Raw genomic sequence first — 12186 nt, 5'->3', positions numbered from 1 at the left:
TATTCTACACAGAACCTGCTGTATATCTCTTATAAATGGAGACTCGGGAGCAATCTGCTGTTCTGTGACCAGAAATGAAGTTTCCTGAGTCCCTCAAGCTGCATGATTATAGAAAATAGAAAATATAAGGTATGTCACTCGGTTCAAATCTTTTAGATTGTCTCCTGGTAAATTAATCCTAGCTGTTTTCTGTTTCCTGACCAGTAGCATTAAAATATATTCATTCAAAATCCTTCCATTCCATTCCAAAGGATTATTACAAGCCTTATTGTAGACAGACACAAGCAAGAAGGAGGACAAAAGCAGCATGCTGTTTATGAGGAAGATCCAAAATGGAGAAAGCTGTACCATCCAATAGTCTGTTACACATTACAAACAATGAGGCGTGAGATGACGGGGTTGAAGTACACGATACATTTCATTTTGGTGGTTGAATATTTATGTCGCAGAAAAAATGACATTGCAGCACGTGAAGAGATAGTATTTAAGAAGTAATCTTTAATGAAGGAACATTTAGGTAATATATCTCATCATGAGATTATGTAACAAATAAAAAGATATATATGTTTCTAGGCATATTTAACCATTTCAAGTTTCGAATTTTTTTAGTTTTAAAGGAAGCAGATGTAGAGGACAAGGGGGTATGGAGACGGATCTGCTGTGGCGACCCCTAATGGGAGAAGCTGAAAGAAGGAGAATTTTATAGCTTCTATCTGGGAAAAAAAGGGATTTTTTTCACCCCATTGATGATGCTGTAAACGTGTTATGTTGACTGACATAACACAGATTTTACATGTGAACGCAGGACAGATGGTGTGAATGCACGCCACTATCACACATCTATAATATTTTGTATAAGTAGCAACATGAGCTTATCTCTGTATCTATACTTTTGTTTTACACAGTTGTTTAATTATCTTGCATTCCGACCATCCATCTATTCATTTATCTATTTAACCATTCATTCATCCATTCATCCATTTTTGACGTTTAATTTTTTGTATTTCCTTCCTCCTCTATCCATCTATCCATCCATGTATCTTTTGACCATTTCTTCAATATTCTTGTATTTTGGGAAAGATTAACAGCTGAAAAACAGCTGATGTTATTTCTACTTAACTAGGGTCTCGTTGATAGACCTTGATAGGACTGTAGTCCTTGATGGGCTTATGGAAATAGCCGAGCTTCACTGGTACACCTCGTTATAAGCACACAGCAATGAAGCAACGCTATGGAAAAAAATGTGACTGGTAAGAGTCTTGATCTTGATTTTGAAAAAATGTCCAATGTGGGAACACCTCATTCCTAACAAAAACCCAGAAAGGTAATAAAATATTTCGAAATGAAATTTTACAAAAGGGCCTACAACAACTCATTCTAGAGCGAATTGGTTGCAAACTTGAGAGATACAGTATTTTTTTCTTTCCATTTTCTCTTGGCACATTGCTGCTAATGCTGGGTCACCAGGCAGCATAATCCACTCAGACGAAAAGAGCAATAAATGCTTTTCTGTGCGATCAATCGGGAACCAGAGAATGCAATCTTAATAGATAGATAATTTCACCATTTTGTTTTGTTTGTAATAAAAAATTGGTTTAGCATTTTATTTTGAGTATCTTGCTTTAATGATGAAAGCAGAAAATTGCTTATAGGAGGAAAAGCTACCAGGTACACACGATACAGTACCTGGCTCTTGCAGAATCCAGAGATGCACCGTTATTTAGTATTCAGTAACTCATTTATGTCTTTTTACAGTGTGATTTGGTCTTAATATTGCTTCACAAGCAGGAATCATGTACACTATTATCTTTTGCTTATTATGTATGTGGCTATTTTTTCTTCTGAAACTCATATTTTTATATCTTCCTCTCTGGTGGCCACAATGTTTACGTCCTGATTCTCTCCATGGAGATAAAAGAACAGTCACAGATCTGTGCCTTTTAGCAATTAACTGTGTGGTACCGAGTGTAAATCCAGATTATTTTCCTTGTGTTTGCACATAGTCAATCATCCTGCTTCATTTTCAACCCAGATTGACTCATATATGTCAAGAACCACTTACAAGTGCTTCTAAAAGCACATGAATATCGAGGAAGCAGCAATTTCAGCATCTCAGTGCATAACAGGTTGATCCAGGCAGACTCTTTTCGCATGCTGATGTGCCTCTTCAGATAATCAATGACCTGTGTTGCTTTATACTACATGCATTGTTGTCAATAATCCTTCTTTGTCTTGTAAGATTGTATCATTCCTAGCTTGACTGACTGCATCTGAGTGCTAGTATTTTCTTCTACCTTCAGTGACTGTGCTACTGTACTGTATAAGCACAGCTTCAATTCAAGTCTAGAAGTGGCTCAAATTTGAGTGCTTTGACTAACAGACCACATGGATCTGAATGACCTAAAGGTGTGAATATTAAAAATATGAAATTTGATGTATATATAATCTGGTGGCATAATATATACGGTAAATCATTACAATCTATATATTTCTTCATGAAAATACCATTAATATCTATTAAACAGGTAGCTGCACTGGCTGGTCATTTTTCTTCTCCACTGCTGCTTGACTGGTCCCACCATCTATCAGGGTACAAGGAAGAGATGCTTCAAGATTCTGCTCTGTTCCGACACACAGGAGGTTGCCCTTGATGTCTGAGTCACTAGCAGGATTCAAACAATGTCTAAAGAACTGCCACTTCCAGAACTACTTACATAAAAACTTCCTTTTTCTAACAATATTCTCTCCCAACAGAGTTTATAGATGGAGAGTATTCTTAGGCTGTGGCGTAATGAACCAGTATCAGAGTGTATTTATTGGTATAGACCTCACAGCACTCTTGCAAGTTGCTCTGGATAAGGGTGTCTGCCAAATTTCACACAATAAAAACCCATTATTTTACAACTGACAAGGGCTTAAAACAAATTGTGTTTGAGCCAAAATCCGGTATTGAGCCTTAAGGCCTGTAACGTGAACATGTCACACTCTCTAAAAAGGTAACGCTCTCTACAGGTGTATTGTGTCATTTTAACATTAACACAGAATCACAAGACCTGAACTACAGTCCTTGCAGGTGATCTCACTCTCCATCAGCACGCTATCGCCCAAATGATTAACAGATCCTCTAAAAGACATGACGCATGACTTCACAGTCATGCTGCGATTCTTGACAGCTCTGACAGCATTCTAACTGCAGTCTACAAAATTTTTTCTTTTTTTAGAAAAAAAGTCTTTATAAATCAATCCTCTCGCCAAACAGTCAACGTGATGGATTTAGATTTTTTTTTTTTACTGTAGGTGGTAAGGTTAAAGCAGTCCATACAAATGCCTCTCATAAGCTTACCCAAAATACTTGTTGCAAAGCTCTCTAGGATGGGGTTGGGTCCAATCCTCTAAAAAAACAACAAGTGCCAAAATCATACCCATTACAAGCTGAAAACAACAACGACAACAACCGCAATAACATCAGCAGCCTGAATCCTAGAGCAGCATTCTTACCTCACACTGTGAATAAATTTGACTAATATGTACTATAAGTAGATGCGTTGGGAGTGACGAGGATGGACAGGATTAGAAATGAGTTCATTAGAGGGACAGCGCATGTAGAATGTTTTGAAGACAAGGTGAGGGAGGCAAGATTGAGATGGTTTGGACATGTGTAGAGAAGGGACATGGGGTATATTGGTAGGAGAATGCTGAGGATGGAGCCACCAGGAAGGAGGAAAAGAGGAAGACCAAGGAGGAGGTTTATGGATGTGGTGAAGGAAGACATTCAGGTAGTTGGGTTGAAAGAGGCGGATGTGGAGGACAGGGGGGTGCGGAGACGGATGATCCGCTGTGGCGACCCCTAATGGGAGAAGCCGAAAGAGGAAGAAGAAGAAGAAGGACTATAAGTGGATGGTGAGCAATCATGAATGGATATTCACTGTATGTGGCATTTTCTTCTAGTTCATTGTGCTTTTTGACAACCTGTTATGCTTTATTATTAGTGAAAAAGTTGGTGGCTGGATACAGCTGTCCTGAGCTGGTTTTTATCCCAAGTACCTCCTATTAAGGCCTTAGCCATATGCTTTTGACAACAAATTAGTCTCTGCTGGCAGCGTTTGCTTCGTCTTTTAGCAAGCTGTGAATCCACTTCACCAAATTTTGTCTGGCACTCAGGGCTGCATTGCTCCAATAAAACCAGATGTTCCAGTGTGCTTACAGACTGCAACACGGTGGAATAAAACTCCACCGGGTGTAGTGCAGTACATCAGATAAAAATCCAGAATCATCAGTGCGAGACCATCACTGGGACTGAGTGAATGTGCCAAGTCGTATCAATGCTACACGTCCGTCAAAGCGAGTGTGACCTTATAACGAAAACTTTCTGCCTTTGTATAGCGATCGCTAACCCTGTTTCCAGAGATCTAATGTCCTGGAGAATCCAAACCTAATCCAGTATATTTGAGCTATCTTATCAAGTAGATGGATTATTTAGCACAGGGGTGGATGTTTTAGGGTTGAATTTTTAAAAGACAATTACAAGGTTCTACATGCTACGATCAATCAACGCGATCCAGACTGGTGCCGCATTAACAGGTGGATTCTTTAAATTGAGCTAGAAGTCGAATGTTTTGAATGTTTTTGAATTAGAACTCTATGGACAGGTGGACCATAAGTTCCTATGCCCTCCTCTCGTTGAAGTATTTTAGATAATTGTTGTAGATTCTTTTAAAGATTAATTTAAAGATTTCTCACACCGTACTGTCAGGTGTCTTACTAAGGTCCCTGATCTCAAATCACAAATCAAGACTTTAAAGCCTTTTTTTCTGGTGATGACCAAACCTCTTCTTTCTCCTCTATATTTGGCTAAGAATGAACACATCCATATAATGCAGAATTTATAGCCTGACCATAGATGTCAGATTAGATTTAGTAACACACTAAACTTTAAAAAAGAAATGCTGACTATTATGTAGTTAAAGACTTAAATAACAAAATGGGAGCTAAATGTTACTGTCTCATAGAAGCAGCCCACAAGCATACTGCAAACATACTGTATGCTTAAAATGTTGTATTATCTGGTTTCAATTTAGTAAAATGTTTACTACTAATAATAAAATAACCAAAAGTATTAATATTAATAACCATCATAATCAAAATCATAATTCATAGTGCTTGTAAAATACTACAGTTTATAAAAACAAGTTAAAATAATACCAGAAAAGGCATACATTAATAACATATTTAAATACTGTATGTTCAAATTAATTTTCTAACATATTATTACACTTCTGATTCCAACTGATACCAACACACTCAAAGATCTCAGAGTTATTAGAAATAATTGTGGCACTAATGCAAAATATAAAATTAATAGATACATGTATTGGTGATTAACTTTTTACATTTACATTTGCGACATTTAGCAGACACCCTTGTCCAGAGCTTAACTTACTATAAAGTACTGAGGGAAAAAAGAATATTGAGTTCATTTTTGGCAAACTATCCCTTGCAGAAACGCACAAATGGTCACTTTTTGTTCAAAACCTTTGCTTATAACAAATTACAGACTATTAAGCCTTTGGCAGAGCAATGTAAGGTTTAAACAAGATATGCCCACCTAGCCAAAATGTCATAGATATGTTGCAAAAAAAAAGGATAAAGCCAAGGCAATTAATGTCCTCCTCTAGGAATGTTCTCAAAGGACAGCTGAGCATGACATTGGTGATAAAGACTAATTATGTGGGGTTTGTTGTGATCAAATGAGGCCCAAGGCTTTTTACAGTCTTCTCCTAAATTTTGTAGCACTGTAAATCCTCAGTGGAGTTTTCAATGGAATTTTTGCTAGAATTTATCAACACCCAAACTCATATTTGTGCCTTTTTTGCTTCAAGCATTTAGCCATTGTACAGGTTTCCATTGTATTATATTGTAACACTATGCACTGAACTGACATCATTTGAATTAAGGTTTTGGGATAATGATTAAAATGTTGTGACTGCCAAGATACCACCACTGGGCAACTGGGCAAGACATCATATGCTCCTTGGCTGTTCAAGGAGTAGACCTGGCTGTTCCTTGGATGTTTTTTCAAGAAAGAATTTCATCACATTATCCATATGTAGATGTATAACAGATAAATAACAGTGTTTTTTTAGCAACATGACTTTTTTTAACATGACTGCCACTTTAGTCAGATATTTCAAACATTTGATAGTAAACAGTGTATGCATTATTGCCTGTTCAATATATAATGCTTTTTGCACTTGTATATTTTTTTTATGAAATAAAAGCACAGGATCACTGTCAAAATTAATTTCCTCATTGGATCATTCCCATGATATAAATTGTTTTCTATCTGATCTATTTTATTGTATAATTATGAAACTTACCTGGAGATGAATTGGGAAGCTATACGATTTTTGGAACGCACATACCATTGGTACAAGGAATCATTTAAGCCAATCAAATTGAGCCAATCGAATCGAGTTGAAAGAGGACACTCTTTGTCGTTTGGCAGTGATGCAGAAATCCCGGCTCTGTGTCACATACTCGCATAGAAATCGAACGATCAGGTTCCTGTCAGATTTCCACCTACTTTAAGATACTTGCTCTTGCTTTCACAGTCTTAATTGCTGCACTAAGGCTTCCAGGCTTAAACTCCAATTAAAACTGTTACAAGAATCTGATGTGGGATTTTAGCTACAAACCTGTAAGCTCTGGATCAAGTTATGATAGCCTCAAACACCTCTGTTATGAGAACATTTGGCATGCATTAGATTAATGACCATATTCCGTTTTTGAGACATGGCTCAAAGCATTGTTCCACTAATCATACTCTATCTATGAACTGGCACAGGCCTCAGATCCCTTGGCCTTTATTTTTTTCAGGCACCAAGGGCTTTACATATGAAGAGAGACCTTGTGTTTCATAAAATTATTCCAAGTGATTTGAGGGAAGCTGAGAAATCCAATGGCAATGCAATAACAGTTGGTTATTATTGGTACCTAAATCTTGCTCATATACTTGCACTGAATCTTGAATATTCCCTTCGTTAAAGCTCTTTTGGGCTTATGGGAGATAACAAATTAGCTGGCTAGAATAAGATTAGCTTCATGGTAATTGTTCATGGTAAGGAGTTCTGGCACAGACTCCTCCTGTTGGTAAGAGAGTAGCATAGCGACCCTTTTAAATTCAGCCGTAGCACAGCTAGACAAACAATGCATAAGCCTCATGTTAATATAGGTTTATAGGATTATAAGCGAAACAACAGTTGAGCTGATAAAATAGCAGTTAAGCTGATAAAATGTGTTCTGATGGGGTGGGTAAGAAATGTCTCTGAGTGTCTAATATGGCTTAGGAATCTTCTCTACACCTATATATCAATTATTCTGCTGGATTGGAGAGACCCAAGTGAGTTAGAGAGCTGGAAGACTGGTGCTTAGATTCTACACGACAAGTAATTACTTTGCCTGGTGTAATTCGTTATCCTCCCGAAGAGTAGCAATATATTACATGTGACAACGTTAGCCGTGATGTCATACTGTGGTAATGGGTCTAGGCTCCCAACAAGGAGGGTGTGGGTTCAGTTCTCCCACTGTTGGACACTTAAACATGGCCTTTAGCCCATTGCTGATCGATGGATAGGGGTGGTATAATGGCTGAGAAATAAAAATGAAACGCTCTAAATGTTCACTTAAAAGGTGGATTAACAATGGTATTAACAAGGTGCCCAGGAATTACGAAGTAATAGGGGCTTTATGAACAACAACTCTAGTGAAAGAAAATAAATCCGCATTGATACCACAGCCATGGAAATCAATGTCACAAAGCAGGAACTCTAACATGAAGGTTGAACCGAATGCAAAAAAAAGGGTCATATAGAAAACAAAAGAAGAACTCAAGATCTCAGGTGTGCCATTTTTATTGTGGTACTTTATATAAACTACAAGCAAACCATGCTCAGTAAAATGTACCAGTTAATTTCTTCATAAAAATAATTGCACCTGAGATAAATACCTGTATAAATAAAAAAACTGCATGTAAAGCCTTTTAATCTTATTATATTTGACAGCATCTTTTGCTTTTCTTATATATCGAGTCTTACTCACTGTTAGACACGACATCAAAGCCTACTCTCAATTTCATTCCTCACTCATCTTTCCACATCCTTTAGAATGACCTATATGGGGATTTACATTTAATGTGACTTTTTCCGAAACAACAAAGAACAAACCAGCCTGTAGAGGTCAACCGAGCTATAAATACACCCGCAATCTCCCTGCTGTTTCTCATAATTCACATTTCATGTGTCAGTGGGTTTCTGTGCAAGTACAAAAGCTCGCTAAGCACAAAATTTGCTTTTCCTCTTTCTAGGTAGCCAAGTGCGCGTTGCCTCTGATCTCTCGTTCGGCAATATCTTAAGCACTGGCAGTTTGCGTAAAACAAAATTAGCTCTGAGTCTGCAGAGCATAAGTAGGTATAGGTATAATTGCATGTTTCCAAGGTACACTGATCAAATGAAAGCAGGTAAGAAGATCTTCTACAGGCACTCGATCTGGGCATTAAACAGTGCAGGGAAATGATTTCCCCAAAAGAGGGAAGACATCGAAGAGGACTTTCCTGGCATTTCAACAAAACAGGAGGATGGTGGATAAAATACATTTGCAAGCATTAAACATACGTTAAACTCCCTTTGCCTCAAGACTGTCCAAATTCCAAGATATCACATTTTACAAAAAAATTTTTTCATCTATATGAAGAATTGCTCTGGTTTCAAACAGCCCTTTGTCTTGTGAAGGCTTTGACAAAAAATAACTAGCAAGCTCTGAAATTAATCAACACATTTCAAGGCCCAGTTGGCATCACATATTGGGAACAGTTTCACAAATGTCAAAAAAAAAAACTGCCGTGTCATTCCATGCATGCGAGCCACAGACAATCTGCTGCTTAGAGAATCAGCTGTGTTGACAATGAAAGCCATCATGGTCATTGCTGAATTTTAATAGGACCATAATAAGGAGAATAACCATAATGTGACCAACTGACTGGACTGGACTGATCAAATGGATGATTTCTTCGGGGATTTGGTCCCATATCAGAAAATCTATGCACGGATTATATAGAGTTTAGTCCTTTTTTTTAAGCTCGACTTGCTCCAAATTTAGTAGCAGTCATTTCCATCGTCTGCCTAGTGGCAAGTGGAATTAGGTCTGTCCTTGTTTAAGAGGATTTGGACTCCAATATAGTGTATTTTCTCCCTTTACCTCAGGTCAAAGCTATCACACAAGACTGCCAAGTACTCTCAAAAGAAAACAACATATTCACAGGTACACTACAGAAAAATGGAGACAAGAAAGCACCTGTAAAGTCTAGCTCTATTATTGAAAACTGCCAAACAATTCCTTTAATCAGAAAACAAAATGTCAAAAAGCATAATACATTTGGATTATGGTAAAAAGACATTCAAAGAAACTGAACCAATGCCTTGACTGCAACAAGGATCCAAAGTAATTCATTTGATATACATTATATAATGAACTGAATGACGAAATCTTCACACATTCATCCAAGCATATCCACCCAAAACAACAACTATTAGTGCTGGGAAACTAATAGCGATAGGGAATAAATCCAGGTTATTAGTGAAAAAATGCCTATTTTCAACCCTAATGTGTTTTCGATCTGGTGCGAATGCATTATTTAAATAATTCATGATCATAACAGCCCTGTGTATTAAAATATTCGCAATTGTATTGTTGGTCGAAGCTTCCGTCTGTTATCCTTCATCTCTTAAGGTGCATCTGGTCAAGCAGTGACATCAGTCTCCCAACAGAGGCTGCTGCCCCAATCTCCAGCAACAGCTTTTTATCTACTCTATACATCCAATATGGTAAAGAAAATTTAATAATTATGTTATTTTTTTAGGATGCATGAAACAACCCGGCACAATTGGTATATCTTCAGAATATCTTCAAAATATATATTTTAGGATATGTCTTAGACCTGCCAAACACAAAGCAGACTGTCGTGAATTCCATACACATACACTAGTAATCTTACAAATTCATGACTTAAGCTCGCCTCATTAATTTCACGCGATCCACTATTAAAGAGGTTAATGCTGTTCGGTGTCCTCATCAGTCCCAACCTGCAAATTGCTACAATTGTAGTAATGAATATGCACAGGAAGACATTAACACCGAGAAAAATGCAAATGCTGCTGTTTCAAATAAAACGTGTCTTTTTTTTTTTTACATTGCTCATAGTATGTTAGATGGGGTGTAAATATAGGTGCCATTCAGCTATCTATTACATAGTATGATATATAGCAACACAACACTTATATGGTGTGATTTCATGACCCTTAATATCTATTGCAGCCTAATTACATGATATGGCCTGGTTTGTGAGAAACCCAGGCTGCTGTGTGAATTTGATGCTACACTTGATGTATATGTACCTATGTATGTGTGTGTGTGTGTGTGTGTGTGTGTGTGTGTGTGTGTGTGTATGTGTGCAAATAAATACCGCTTGCTGTTTTTATAAGGCTTTTTGCTTTCATTGTAGTCTAAACTAATGCCCTATCCCTTACTATCAGATTATTTTCCTGGCTATATGTAAGGCCACAACATGCTCGGACCCTGTGTATAATTATGTGCACCGTCTGTCCCTATACAGCGTTGCAATCGAGGTCAATTGGGAAGTAATTCCCATTTTCATGTCTCTCACCAACACCCCCACCCCCACCTCCATTTCCATCTTCATCTCCATCTCCTTGGATGGAGAACCAGCCCTCTAATGGAGTCCGTTATCAGTCTGCACTATCAGTCGAGAAACCATGAGGAATGCCATTAGGAAGAAGGACAGAAGGAAGAAAAAATGCCATTAGGGAAATAAAAGGACAGAACCCATGCATCCTTTTTTTAAGAGGCATTTAAAAAAGAAATGCAAGTCTAATGATCACAGCCGACAATGCAGTGTAGTTAGGGTGAGCGTGTGCGCGCGTGCGGGCGCGCGTGCGTGCGTGCGTGTGTGTGTGTGTGTGTGTCAGCTGGAATGACATTGCGCTTACCGACTGCTATCCAGAGTGGAGAAAACAACGCGCCTCCGCTTTTTCTGATTAAAGCCCGTTCTTCATCCAGGGGCCGAATCCGTTAAGCATCCCTACACTGATCTTCAACTAAAACCCGAAGAACACCGGGGAACCGAGGCGTATAAAGCATCCGATACACATCCGCCGGGAGAGGAAACGAGCTGGGGGAAGAAAAACTGCGGAGAGAGAGAGAGAGAGAGAGAGAGATAGAGAGAGAGAGAGAAAGAGAGTGAGAGAGAGAGATGGGATGAGAAACGGAGACAGCTCTCTCCTCCTCCTCCAGTGATGCTGTAGCATCACTCTCCTCTCCTCTCCTCTCCTCTCCTCCTCCTCACTGCAGCAAAGCACGCCGAGGTACCACATCGACATCTTCTGGCCACATTTAACACCTTCTCCTCTTGGTTGCCAGATTCTAATCCAAATATTATCAAATGGCGCTTGTGATTCGGAATAAAACGTTTGTTTTGTTCCGCATTATTTTATCACATACCATATTTAATGGCTTTAAAACGTTTTATTATTATTATTATTATTATTATTATTTTTATTTTTTTATTATTATTATATATTTTTTTATATACCGTACAAACGGGATATTTCGATACAACCTGGCAACCCTGGACCATCCTTTTTCCCCCCACCCTGGTCTCATCCAGTATATCTAGGCGTGCGATGCGGGTCTCCATGGCAACGACCAAACCCGCATACTACTTTACTTGGGTAGTATGTAAGATCGAAGGCTGCTCGCTGGTTGCCATGGACACGACAAGCACGCATGCTACTATACTCTCTAGATCAAAAATAGTATGAAAGCATGGATGGCTATACCTGACATGAGCACGCAGTTTTGATATAATAATTAGGATGATTAGTGTGCTGGTTTGCATGTTATGACTGGTTTTCATCTTTTTGACTTTGGTATTTTTTATTATTTTGAAAGGGGAAAAAAACATTTTTAATGGAGCACAAAGCATGTTTGGTTTATGGCACAGCAAAATTTCAAGCATAGAGATTACAATATTAATGTCATCAAAATATCCACGGTGTGAACATTACTTCAGTGATCTCAAATTTGCTCATTTATTCAGTTTTCTTTATCCTTTTT

At 38.1% G+C, this 12186-nt stretch overlaps 1 protein-coding gene across 4 annotated transcripts in view; it reads right to left on the bottom strand.

Moving 5' to 3' along the window:
- The window catches only part of ctnnd2b (catenin (cadherin-associated protein), delta 2b), a 79474-nt gene extending 68165 nt beyond the window's left edge, over positions 1 to 11309 (bottom strand). For 2 of the 4 annotated variants that reach the window (XM_046851564.1, XM_046851565.1), the window contains exon 1: positions 11061 to 11307. The gene's annotated coding sequence lies outside the window, so the exon portion shown is untranslated. Of the gene's footprint in view, positions 1 to 11060 lie in introns of all 4 variants that reach the window. The other 2 variants (XM_046851563.1, XM_046851562.1) reach the window with 2 other exon arrangements.
- Positions 11310 to 12186: the final 877 nt, after the last annotated feature.

Source organism: Silurus meridionalis, chromosome 6, assembly GCF_014805685.1.
Source record: "Silurus meridionalis isolate SWU-2019-XX chromosome 6, ASM1480568v1, whole genome shotgun sequence".
NCBI classification, from domain to species: Eukaryota; Metazoa; Chordata; class Actinopteri; order Siluriformes; family Siluridae; genus Silurus; species Silurus meridionalis.
The sequence above is the reverse complement of the archived record's forward strand: the minus strand, read 5'-3'. Positions and strand labels throughout refer to the sequence as shown.